The following is a 12,907-nucleotide window of genomic DNA, read 5'->3' as shown; positions in this document are numbered from 1 at the left end:
AGATTTAGGTTCAGCTCAGAACTTCAGGCCATTAAATTATATTGGGAATTTCCTCAATCTTCATGGCCCATAATTCACTTTATAGCCTTACAATAATGCACTCATTGTATAAATAATATAAATACTGGAAGCCATATTTAACCCTATACCAATGATACAAGCTAAAGCTTGCCCATGTTTCTCCTATGTTATATATGAGTTGGAGCTACTGGTGCTTCTTAATCTCACTGGGGGGGGGGGGGGATTTATGAAGACCGTCGTAGATTTGGTGTAGATTTGCATTATGATTTAAGCCTGCTGGCGTAAATCATGATAAATGAGGCGCTGGATGTGGCCACGCCTCCTTCTCTGCCTTGTCACGCCCCCAAGCTCCCAGAGCCCGCCCATCGGGCGAGTGGGGTGTACGGCAGGTGTACCCCAGGGAGAAGGGGCGCATTTGCACCTTCTCCCTGGCGTACACCTTGGACAGACGTTTTATAAATGTCCCCCACTGAATGTAAATAACCTTTCCCTCCATTGAAGATGCTAATGCTATTCCCATCCCACACTTCATGGGTCTAGCCCATTCCCTGTAGGCAGGTCAGAGTCTCTAGCCCAGATTATATATAGGGGGTTTCTGGGACCCAAGAATATGTCTGGTTGTATAAACTTTATAATGCTCTCTGCAGTTTGTCCCAGGAGCAGTAGCGGATGATAATAGGTCCTTTTCGGGCGGTAGCCCAGGGCCCTGAGATCCTGGGGGGCCCATGGCCACCCAAACAGACTTATTCTTTCAGTGGAGTATTGTCCCTGGCTACAGTTCTGCCATGATTTGCAAAAAATTGATGCTTTTTACCGGAATTTTGCACAGATCAGAGCAGCATGACATTATCTATCCTGTACTACAAACACTACTAGCTAGTGCTACCATATGTACAGTGGGGTGTAGGGGGGGGCCCAGACTAGGTGAACAGCCCGGGGCCTATGATAAAGTTAATCTGCCCCTGCCCAGGAGCCAAGCTATCACACTATATAGGTGTCTGAAATCTATCCATAGAGTCAGTTCCCCATGGGCTCAGCTTGTACGACATGCAACTGTTGCATGCAACTTTGGAAATCTTTAGTCCCAGACATCCTCTTGCTCCTAGTACAATGCAGCGTATTGTCAGTTCCTGAACTGCTCATAGCGTATTACTAGCGTAAGGAAAGAATACCACTAGGCAGGCCATACATATTTGTGAATGTCAGCTGTAACCAATGAGTTTGGTGGAAGCAGACAACCATCTATGTATATGGGGAGAGAGAGAAACATTGGCCAGTTCAATATCAACACGCCAGATCTTTTTGTTCTCAGGGGGGATAAGCTGCTGTCTGATTTGTAACTACCTAACTTCTTTTTCATAGAGAGTAATTCTTGTTGGATATGAAGATTCTTATTTTCTATGGGGAGCAAGGAATCTAAAGGTATTCTACTTCTTCCAAGCAAAACACCATGGGGGTTTATTTATAAAACGTCCGCTCGAGGCGTATGCCAGGGAGAAGGTGCAGATTTGCCCCTTCTTCCTGGCGTACGCCTGCCGTATGCCCTGCTCGCCCGATGGGCGGGCTGGGGGAGCTTGGGGGGAGTGACAAGGCAGGGAGGAGGTATGGCCTCCTCCCGCGCCTCATTTATCATGATTTACGCCTGCTCACAGACATAGATCATGATGCAAATCTACACCTGCTGGAAGCAGGTGTAGATTTAGTACGCCGGGCGCAGGTTCGTACCCGGCCAGCTGGATTCACTAAGAGGCGTGGGGAAAGGGGTCGGGGCCTAATATACGACCGGCGTACTTGTATGCCAGTCTTCATAAATCCCCCCATGTATTTATAGAGTATGTCAACTCCATTCCCCCATTTATGGGATGCCCATTACCTATAATCGTGACCATTGCAGCTATCTGGCTGTGCCTCTTCTGACACACATTGCCAATGGAGCTACTGAACGAAGACCGTGGATGTAGTTGGAGGTAGCATTTTTGGTAATGGGTAGTTCTGTATGGCTTCTTACCTAGTAAAGGCTTTCTTATACTACATGGATAGGGGTAATGTTTCCTTTAAGTAAATGTGGTGATAACCTCATTTATAGTACTATTGGTTGTACATATTTATAGCAGAGGCACATTGTATATGAACAAATCACTTTAGCCATAGTTTACCAGACACAATTAGCTTTAAGTAGCAATTTTGCACAAGGGAAGAATAGGAAACCTGTTCTCTTCTTAACAATCTAGGGCTAGTGCAACGATTTACAATACTGTTCATTTCCGTCTGTTACTAACCACCATGTTTTGTAACTAGAACAAATTACAGGAAATGTCAGTAATCAGAAGTTAAAATAAAGCTATGAAAAACTGTTACATAGTATAAGTTCAACCAGTCATCATTTTGTCATTGAGGCGGTTCCTAATGGCTTTGTCGTGCCCCACCAGCCCTAAATTGATAGATTTCCTTCTGTTTTGGGTATAAGGGGAGATCTGTCAATAAAGGCAGGTGGAGCAGCGGGAAGTTGCCAAGATCCGCAACAGTGACATGTGGTTCAGGCAGCATCAAAATTATGGTTTCCTTTAAAGTAGTGCTCTGGCGCTGATAAAAAAAAACAAAACAATCAATCATAAACATAGTTTTTACATTTAGCATCCCTCCTGAGTCTGTCTCTATTTGAATTTCCCGCTGTATGCAGGTTCCTGAAGCTCCAGTTGGTGTCTTCATTTTTTCTTTACTTCCTGGTTTGGGCTTTCCCATGATGCACTTTGTCTCCTGTGATGTCTAATAGAAATGAGCGAACCTGGAGCATGCTGGAGTCCATCCGAACCCGAACGTTCGGCATTTCATTAGCGGTGGCTGCTGAAGTTTGATAAAGCCCTAAGGCTATGTGGAAAACATGGATATAGTTATTGGCTGTAACCATATTTTCCAGACAACCTCAGAGCTTTATCCAAGTTCAGCAGCCCCCGCTAATCAAATGCCGAACGTTCGGGTTCGGATAAAATCGAACCCGAACCCGGTTTGCTCATCTCTAATGTCTAACTGACTCTGTAAAACTGTTAGATGGCTCACAGCTTGCTCAGCCAATTAGAGCTGAGCAACCTGAGTCATCTGACAAAGGGAGGCTGGCTTAACAGGCTTAGACCCGCCTCCCTCTTGATACTGTCATTGTCACAAAATGGCTGCCACAGAAAAGCCTGGGGTCAACAGTCATTGGGTAAGAATGACTTTACTTCACATCCTAGTGGGGGGTTGAGGGGGGTAAAGATAGGGAAAGGGGACAGATAGGTAGGTAAAGCCTATTACAAAGTTATATAACTTTGTAATGTGTTTTAATTACTGGGAAAAGGCTTTTCGTTGGAGTACCACTTTAAGCTGTATCTTCAGTTCTGAACACAATTTTACCCACAGACTTAAGTCAACTAGTTAAGTGATTTTAGGAATACATTGGTTCTCGATCCAAAGCTGCAAGACAGGATGAAAAGACAAGAGGCAAAATATGACATTATCCTCCTCCCATGCAATGATCAGAACGTACATACAGCCATTCATCTTATTGATGAATGGATTATGGGGTACAACAATGCAGAGGAAATGGGTGGGTATGAGCAAATTGTGCAATACCATATACACATCAGAAAGAGTACTAAAGGGGCTTCATAAAGATGGCCTAAATTCCATATATTTATATACATACATTGATAAATGTACCGACATGTAAGCAATACACACGACCCCCAAATAATTCAAATAATTTGTAGAATTGTATGTGTGCTTTAAAAAGTACAAGGAAAGATGAATGTGAGTATCACGAGAACACGCCAGTATCCACGAGAGTGACACAATGGATAAGAGTAGAGATGAGCGAACCTGGAGCATGCTCGAGTCCATCCGAACCCGAATTTTCGGCATTTGATTAGCGGTGGCAGCTGAAGTTGGATAAAGCCCTAAGGCTATGTGGAAAACATGGATATAGTCATAGGCTGTATCCATGTTTTCCAGACAACCTTAGAGGTTTATCCAAGTTCAGCAGCATCAGCTAATCAAATACCGAACGATCGGGTTCGGATGGACTCGAACCCGAACCCAGTTCGCTCATCTCTAGATAAGAGTCTTCCTGATTCTGTTACAATGTGGGAATTAGACCTTCACTAGGGTAGAACGTATAGCGGGAAGTTTTCTACGTGATGTATGTAGCTCAGTTAATTTCCTGTGTCCTTTCATGCATCAGTTGAATATTGTGTAGGAACTTCTGTAGCCTTAGGGCCTCTCAGCCTATCTATATACCGCTCTGCATCCATGAAACAACTCACTGACGTCAAGCAGATGGTTCACTTCACCTTTGTCATTCTCTTCCTCCTGCTCTTTGATTACATTACAGTTTAGTATTCTTAGTATTTTCGCTATGACTATGAACGGCCCTTATGACGCGCATCACTGAACATTAGACATAATAAAAAACAGGTCTCCGAGCCAAGCGGTTAAGTGCAGGGTTAACTCCATCATGGACATCAATCTACTGCTGCTGGACTTTTCTGTATATCTATCACTAGAGCGTTCGCTCGTCATGCTGGATCAATCAGGAGTGCTATTACGGTTCAGGAATTGTGCAAAAACTGTATTTTTCCATTGTCAAAGCATGTTTAATTTGTACAGTAATGTTCCTTTCTGTCCATGTACCACTGGCAGAACACTGCGCACAGTAGCATAGAACAAATGACACTCATTTACTCTTGAAAAGCATTGGAAGGGATCTGTAATTAAAGTGAACCTAACCCCTATATATAGCAGGGACAGCCATTTTGTTTGCTTAAAGGGAACGGTCATCAATTTCATGCTGCCTGAACCACAAGTTATTGGGGTGGTCTTTGATAGCTTCTTCCTGCCCCACCTGATCACAAGATAAATTCCTGTTGGTTATAGAGAGGAATCTATCAGTCAAGGCTGGTGGGGTGGGAAGAAGCTGCCGGGGAGCACCACAATGACTTGTGGTTCAGGCAGCATGAAAGCGATGACAGGTTCCCTTTAAATCCATGAGCCTAAGGGCTTGTATCTCAGCTTTGTATTCTCTTCTTACTCTAAAATCCAATACTGTTTGCTTTCTACCAAAACCTACCAATAATACAGGATGAGAGGGGGGGGTGGCATGGCGTGACTGCTGCCAAGCTTCTCTGCCAAGCAGTTCTGAGCCAAACGCCAAAGTCATATGAATCAGGCAATGTTTCCCTGACAACCAGTCTAACAGCTACAGCCATTTATATAGGGTTGTCGCACACTCTTATAGCAACCAGTATGGTCTGATTATTAGGCCTTAAATTAAAAGGATCCTGTCACCATTTAAATGTTATATAATCTAATGGCTTCTTGTTATAGAGCAAAAGGAGCGGAGCAGATTGATATAAAGCTTTGTGTGAAAAGATTCTGTATAATACTCATTTAGTGATTGAAATCTCTGCTCCTTCTGTTTTTAGGAGTCCAGTAAAGAGTGTTACTCAGTGACAGGGCCACCCAGTGGACTCCCAATCATAGGAAGATTTCAATCAATGAATTACAAGTTATACTAAATCTTAAGCGACAAAGCGGTATAGCAATCTGCTCAGCTCCTCCTGCTCTATAACATTATGTTGATAGGTTAGATAACAATTTTAAGGTTACAAGTCTCCTTTTAAAGGATTATCCGCTGACTGACTAATCCCTATAAAGGCATTGTCAGGTTTAGAAATGCCATTGCCATGTACCCTTTTGGGGCATTTTTAGTTACTAGAGGGGGTTGTCTGTTGAGGGATTTCAGTCACATGGACAACCTTGCTGTTAATTTACTGCAGGAAGAACAACAATTAGGAATAGCCCAAAGCAGATCCCCCTCCGTGTGGGCTATGTTCACATTAGGTTTTGAGCATGTATTGTGGCACATACTATGCACCAAAATAAGAGCCAAAAACTGTGTGCAGTGTGCGCCTATTGTTCTTAACGAAAATACACGTCTGTACTGAACTATAGGCACAGAGGACCTGACAGCACCCAACCATGCTTTCCTCTTCTGTATTTTACTATTATTTAGTGGATTGACTACAAAACTGAGAAACTAATGGAATGGTGGACAGAGCGTCAATCCCAGAAAATGGCTGAACATGGATGCGGCTGGTTCACTTTAAATCTCCTATACCTCTGCCATTGTCTTTTCAGTCATTCCTTCTACCATTGTAGAACGCTATTCTTTGTATGGCATGTTTGAATGTTTTGATAAGTTTGCACATTACAAGATGGAAATAAATGTTGCACTTATATACCAGAGCCTGCAAGTCGGATACATAAGCTGTACAGAACTCTCTTCCCTATCATTGGTGTTCTCCCTGTAAATAATGCCTCTCGTCTTCTCTCACCCTCTCTCTCTATCTTTTACTGTTTGTTGCTTGCTGTTTTTGGAAACATTTTTTTTCTACAGTTCCCGAATTTGAAATGGTTTCTTGTTTTCTAACAAAATATATAATATTGTTAACATTTATTTTTTCTTTCTAAAGGATAAAGAGAGTGCATTAAAATCACAGGGGGGGGGGGGGGGGTAGGTCAGGGTAAGCAATGAACTACGGAAATAAATTTTAGGGAAAATTCTGGATTCACGTTGCGTAAGTATAATTCTATCATTCCGATCATGCCTGGATAGCCAAAGCTTTGGCTGGCTAGGCATGAGAGTTGTAATTTTGTAGCAGCTGGAGGGCTGCAGGTTGGAGACCACTGCTCTAAAGAGAATCTGTCATCCTTTTTATGCTGCCTAAACCATGAGTCTTTAGGGTAGCTTTACATGTACTGTATTGCAGACAACTTTCTGCGGCGGATCCGCAGCATACTTGACTAAATGAACACAGCATTAAATCCGCACTGTCAGATCCGCAGCAGATTTGTTGGTGCAGATTTGATGCTGTGTTCATTCATTTAGTCGGATCTGCTGCGGATGCGCAGCAGAAAATCGGCTGCAATACTGTGTGTGTGAAGCTACCCTTTGGGTGGTCCCTAGCACCTTCTCCCTGCCTGTCAATCAGAGCTGGCAGGACAGGCAGACGCCACCGTGACCGCCTTGATGAGCCATGATTCAGGCAGCATAAATGTCATGACAGGTCCTCTGTTAATTTATATCTAATCCCTTTAATTACTTTTACATCTTCCCTAGTGCAGGGATAGGGGTGAGAGGTAATGCTTAAACCTTCTAACATTGTTTTAATAGCAAACAAACAAGCTAACATCTCTCTAACTTATCTTCCATACGTATTTTCTGTTATTTACACTTTTCACTTAAATCAGGGCTATGTAGAAATAAAAATATGATGCTGGCTGGAAACCATCAAAAAGCTGGTACTGTACCAATGCCATTAAAATTGTGGCGGATTGACGCAGGTGAGTAAGTGTCCTTATTTTTCCTGCCACTCATTTAATGTTCATCAGGATGACTGACTGCTACCTCTGCATCCCCTCTGAGCGCTTCTCATCAATCAATAATATACATCTGGGTGTTGTTACTAAGCTATGTACACTAGAATCAATATAAAGATAAAAAACTATAAGATCTCCCAGCATCAATGAACAGAAGCTTATTGATGGTATGTGTATCCACATTACATGAAGAGGTTACATTTTAAATGTACTATTAAAAATCAGAATAAAATACACACAACTTATACTCCAGGGACATTTTAAAGTGTTTAAATGTAAATGGTGTAACCTGGATTTGGGGTGCAATGAACACTTACTCCATGAGCAAATTTCAATCACAACTGCTGTTGGCGCCATCTAGTGTCTGATAAGATTGCAAATGAAGTATAGCACCTATTAAATACTAGTGATTCATTATAACTAGAGATGAGCGAACCTAGAGCATGCTCGATCTGAACCCGAACTTTCGGCATTTGATTAGCGGTGGCTGCTGAAGTTGGATAAAGCCCTAAGGCTATGTAGAAAACATGGATATAGTCATTGGCTGTATCCATGTTTTCCAGACAACCTTAGCGCTTTATCCAAGTCCAGCAGCCACCAATAATCAAATACCGAACATTCGGGTTCGGATCGACTCAAACCCGGTTCGCTCATCTCTAATTATAACCATAAATTCCCCTTTCACACACATATTAGAACGCAGCAGTATGGAGAATCCTATGTTAAACACTATACGTTTTTCACTTTGACCCAATGTTCTTAATAAATATCGATTCTTCTCTCTTGCTTTATCAAAATAAAACTTCGTTCTGGCAAGTGGGCAATATATGATCAGCTTTTTGGCACATGATGATGGAACAAAGTGGTCAGATTGGAGAAGAAGACATCTGGTCGCTTTCCAGACTGAAAATGAGCTTGATTAGTTTCCCAGCTAAATGTGCATGAAGCCTCCGAGAACTGGCACAGTCTCCAGTGACACCCGTCATCCTTATACTGGATTGTGTTATCGACATTACATTTAGTATTGTGTCTCTACGACTCATCAGTCACCACCCAGACATTTTTCTTCTTAGCTTCTCCTGCGTAACACTTCTTGGATCAAGAACATTGGATGATAAAGGAAACACTCCAAGCAGAAAAAGTATACACTGGGGCAGAATTACCAATATTTTAAGAATTTTTGGTGCAAAATATTGACTTTACAAACCCTCAACCGCAGGTGTGGCTTAAAGCATGACAACTTAAGATATGATAAACTTTTAGCACAGTATATTGGTGCAATATAAACCAGCCAATAGAGGGAGTGCTGATTGCTATGACTGCTTATTCTGCTGAGGCCTCTAATATACATTGCTGCTGCCCAATGTTTAATAGTATATAAAAAACTATATATACATATACATATTGATATAATTGGAAAAGCACATTTGGCCCTGCTGATCTTTGAGCCACAACAGGCTGGTATGCCATAGAAGAGGAACAGCACTCACTAAATATGGGGGGCAACTCACCAGGCCAGGTCCCAGTTGTCATAAATGAGAACAATGACAGAACAATCAGCATCCAATTTGAAAGTGATACATGTTATGGTAGATTGAAAGGAGCCATTACAATGTACACTTGTTAATGAAAAAATGAAAACCCTTACATGGCCCTGTAGATGGAAAACTAAAAAAAGAGTTAGAAGGCAGGGAGGAAAAAACTAAAACGCAAAAATGAAAATTGGTGCAGCCATTTTTTTTTTGCAGAATATAGAATCCAAAGCTACTTCTCCACATGCCCACGCCGTTACACTGGCTCCAGAACCCCAGCCAAAAGGTATTCCTCCCCACCCCAGAGTCCTGATGATGTCACAACAAAGGGGAAAATGTCTTCCTGGCTGATGGATTGCAAGTTCAGCCAATCAGTGACTGCAGCAGGGTCCCACCTCAGTCACTGATTGGCTGAGCAGGCAGTCAGTCGTGACTGAGTTAAGATCCCAGAGCGGCAATCCAGTGCTGGAGAGGCAAGTTAAGATTGTTTATGTCCCCCTCTGCCTTCTTAAAAGAAAAAAGTATTAGTCTTACCGGTAAGACGGTTTCTCCGAAATCTTCACGACGGCACCACAGGAGTTAACTCGTTCCCTAGGGACAGGAAAAGCACAAACACGAGAGGTTAAAAGCCCCTCCCCTTCCCACAATCACCAGTGTATTATAACAACTTCTGGCACCACGTGAGTACTATATATATTATATATATATATATACATATCTATACACAGTATAGGGTGGGGTGATGGTGCCGTCGTGAAGATTTCGGAGAAACAGTCTTACCGGTAAGACTAATACTTTTTTCTCTCCTCATCTTCACGACGGCACCACAGGAGAATGCCAACCATTTACCTTAGGGTGGGACCACGGCCTGAAGAACCTTCCTTCCAAAGGTGAGGTCTTCATTCCTCTGAAGCTGTAGCCTGTAGTGCTTCGTGAAAGTGTGCGAAGAGGACCAAGTGGCTGCCCGACATATTTGGTCTATTGAAGCAGAAGTTCTTTCTGCCCAAGCGATAGAGATAGCTCTAGTAGAATGGGCCTTAATCTGGAGCGGTGAAGCCAGATTTAGAAGACAGTATGATTGTTCGATTGCATTACGAATCCATCGCGCTAGGACGCTTTTGGATACCTTTTTCCCTTTATTTTTACCCTGGAATTGTATAAATAATGATTGGTCCTTCCTCCAGGGACTGCAAACCGTTATGTAATAAAGAACAGCTCTTCTTACATCCAATGTATGAAACTTCTGTTCCACCTCGTTTTTTCGGTGAGGAGCAGAATGATGGTAGAATTATCTCTTGCGATTAATGAAAGGAAGACACAACCTTAGGAAGGAAATTTGGGTCTGTTCTTAATACGATTCTATCATCCTGTAAGATAAAGTATGGTTCACGAATGGTGAGGGCCTGTAATTCCTCCACTCTTTGAGCAGAGACTATGGGCACTAGAAATGCGGTTTTATAGGATAGCAATCTTATGTCCGTTTCCTCTAAAGGTTCAAAGGGTGAACGGGTGAGACCCTCAAGCACTGCATTAAGATCCCAAGGTGGATGTAGATTTTTTATAGAAGGTGACAAACGTTGGACGCTTCTCATGAATTTTTTGATCCATCTATGTTCTGCGATAGAATAGTCATAGATGACTGAGAGGGCTGCCACCTGCACTTTTGAAGTGGCGGGTTTTAGTCCTTTCATAAGACCTGCTTGAAGAAAATCCAATATCTGAGCAATATTAGGTTCTGCTGGAAGGATTGGTTTTGTTGTGCACCAGGTTGAAAATACCTTCCAGACTTTCAGATAGATTTTGTTACTGGTTTCCGACTTTTCTGTATGGTGGAAATCACTTCTTCAGATAACCCTCTACTTCTGAGCATGCACCTCTCAGGATACATGCTGACAACTTGAGAGTCCGTAGATCGGGATGGAAAAGAGGGCCCTGGAAAAGGAGATTCGGTTCCTCTGGAAGGAGGATTGGACGTTCCGCTGCCAGGTTCTGTAGGAGGCCGAACCAAGATCTTCTCGGCCAGTAGGGGGCGATGACCTCCTTCCTTCTGAATTTTTTGAAGAGTTCTCGGTATTAGAGGAATTGGAAGAAAGGCGTATGCCAGACTGAAATTCCACTGCTGGGATAGGGCATCTATTCCCATCGCTCTGTCCCTGGGATTCAGGGAGAAGAAGTTCCGAGTCTTCTTGTTCTGGGCGTTGGCAAATAAATCCAGCAGTGGATGTCCCCATCTGTTGGTTAACTGCTGGTAAATCCTGTTGTTGAGGCACCATTCTCCCGGGTGAATTATGTGTCTGCTTAAATAATCCGCACTTACATTCTCTGAACCTCTGAGATGTGTCGCACTGAGAGATAAGATGTTTTCCTCTGCCCAAGCAAAAATCTTTGCTGAGATGTTTTGGAGCGAGTTCTTTTTTGCACTGCCCTGATGTCGCAGATGGGCCACTGTTGTAATGTTGTCCGATAATATCTGGACGTGTGCATCTCTTAGAGTATCTTCTGCTCGTTTCAAAGACATCCAGACCGCCATCAGTTCTCTGTAATTGGATGATCTCTTCTTCATGTTCTGCGACCATAGACCCTGTAGAAGGAGTCCTCCCACCTGGGCTCCCCATCCTGTCTTGTTTTCATCCGTGGTCATTGTAATTCTGGGGGTTGGATTCCAATGAACACCCTTTGCAAGATTTTCCGGACACTGCCACCATCTGAGGGACTGTCGTACCTTCTGGGTACTTGGTAGAAGATCTGATTTCTCTTCGTTTATCAGCCATCCCAGGTTCCTTAGTAGATCTGCTGTTACTTCCAGATCTTGGAGTGGCCTTTGTGGAGAATCTGCAATTAAGAGAAGATCATCCAGATAACATACAATGCTTACCCCTCTCAAGTGTAAATAGGAGGCCACCTCTCCCATTACGCTTGTAAATATTCTGGGAGCTGAAGATATCCCGAATAGGAGAGCTTTAAATTGGAAGTGCTGAACTTTACCCTCCATCCGTAGTGCGAATCTTATATATTGTTGCGACGTTGAATGGATAGGGATGTGGTAATACGCATCCGTCAGGTCTATTGATGCCATCACCGCGTCTTTTGGTATAAGAGGAGTAGTGGATCTTATCGACTCCATCTTGAACCTTTTGTATTTCACTACTTTGTTCAAGGGTTTTAGATTTATAATAAGTCTGTATGACCCGCTTGGTTTCCTCACCAAGAACAAGTTGGAATAATGTCCCTTCCCTAGTTTTGTCACTGGGACAGGCGACACGACTTCTGACAGTATGAGTTTCTTTACACTGTTGATTAGCTCTTTTTGTAGAATTGGGGAAGATTGGCGGGAGATTAGGAATCTTTTGGGAGGAGACTGAGTGAACTCTATGTTGTAACAGGGATAGCGATCCCGCTCTCATCTGTGTACAGCACCGGAGATAATGAGAATCAGCTGCGATCCCGCAGCTGAACCACATTAACCCCTTAGTGACCGCCGAAACGGCGGGCTGGCGCCGCCGCTGCATTTCATCTCCCCCCACCGTGAATACACGGTGGGGGGAGATGAAATAAGTCGAATCAGACCCCAGATTAGCCCCCCTAGTGCCCCGATCACTAACCCCCCTCCCCGCAGCGGCCATCAGATCCAAGATGGCCGCCGCCATCACTGTGAACAGACTAATGTCTGTTCACAGTGACTTAAAGTGAAAATGAATGAAAGCCCCATGCTCTCCGTCACCGAAGGTAACGGAGAGCATGGGGCAGTGATCGGGGACCCCCCTGTGGGGTCCCGGTACAAGCGATCAGCGGTATATACTATATACCGCTGATCGATTGTACCATGTGCTCCAGGCACTTTTTATCCCCTGTCACCATAAATGACTGATGACAGGGGATAAAAAGTGATGTGCCCCCACCCCCCAAGTCGTCCCCCACCCCCCCTGTCACCCCCGTCCCCC

The sequence above is a fragment of the Dendropsophus ebraccatus genome, chromosome 5 (assembly GCF_027789765.1).
Source record: "Dendropsophus ebraccatus isolate aDenEbr1 chromosome 5, aDenEbr1.pat, whole genome shotgun sequence".
In the NCBI taxonomy this organism is placed as follows: Eukaryota; Metazoa; Chordata; class Amphibia; order Anura; family Hylidae; genus Dendropsophus; species Dendropsophus ebraccatus.
The sequence above is the reverse complement of the archived record's forward strand: the minus strand, read 5'-3'. Positions refer to the sequence as shown.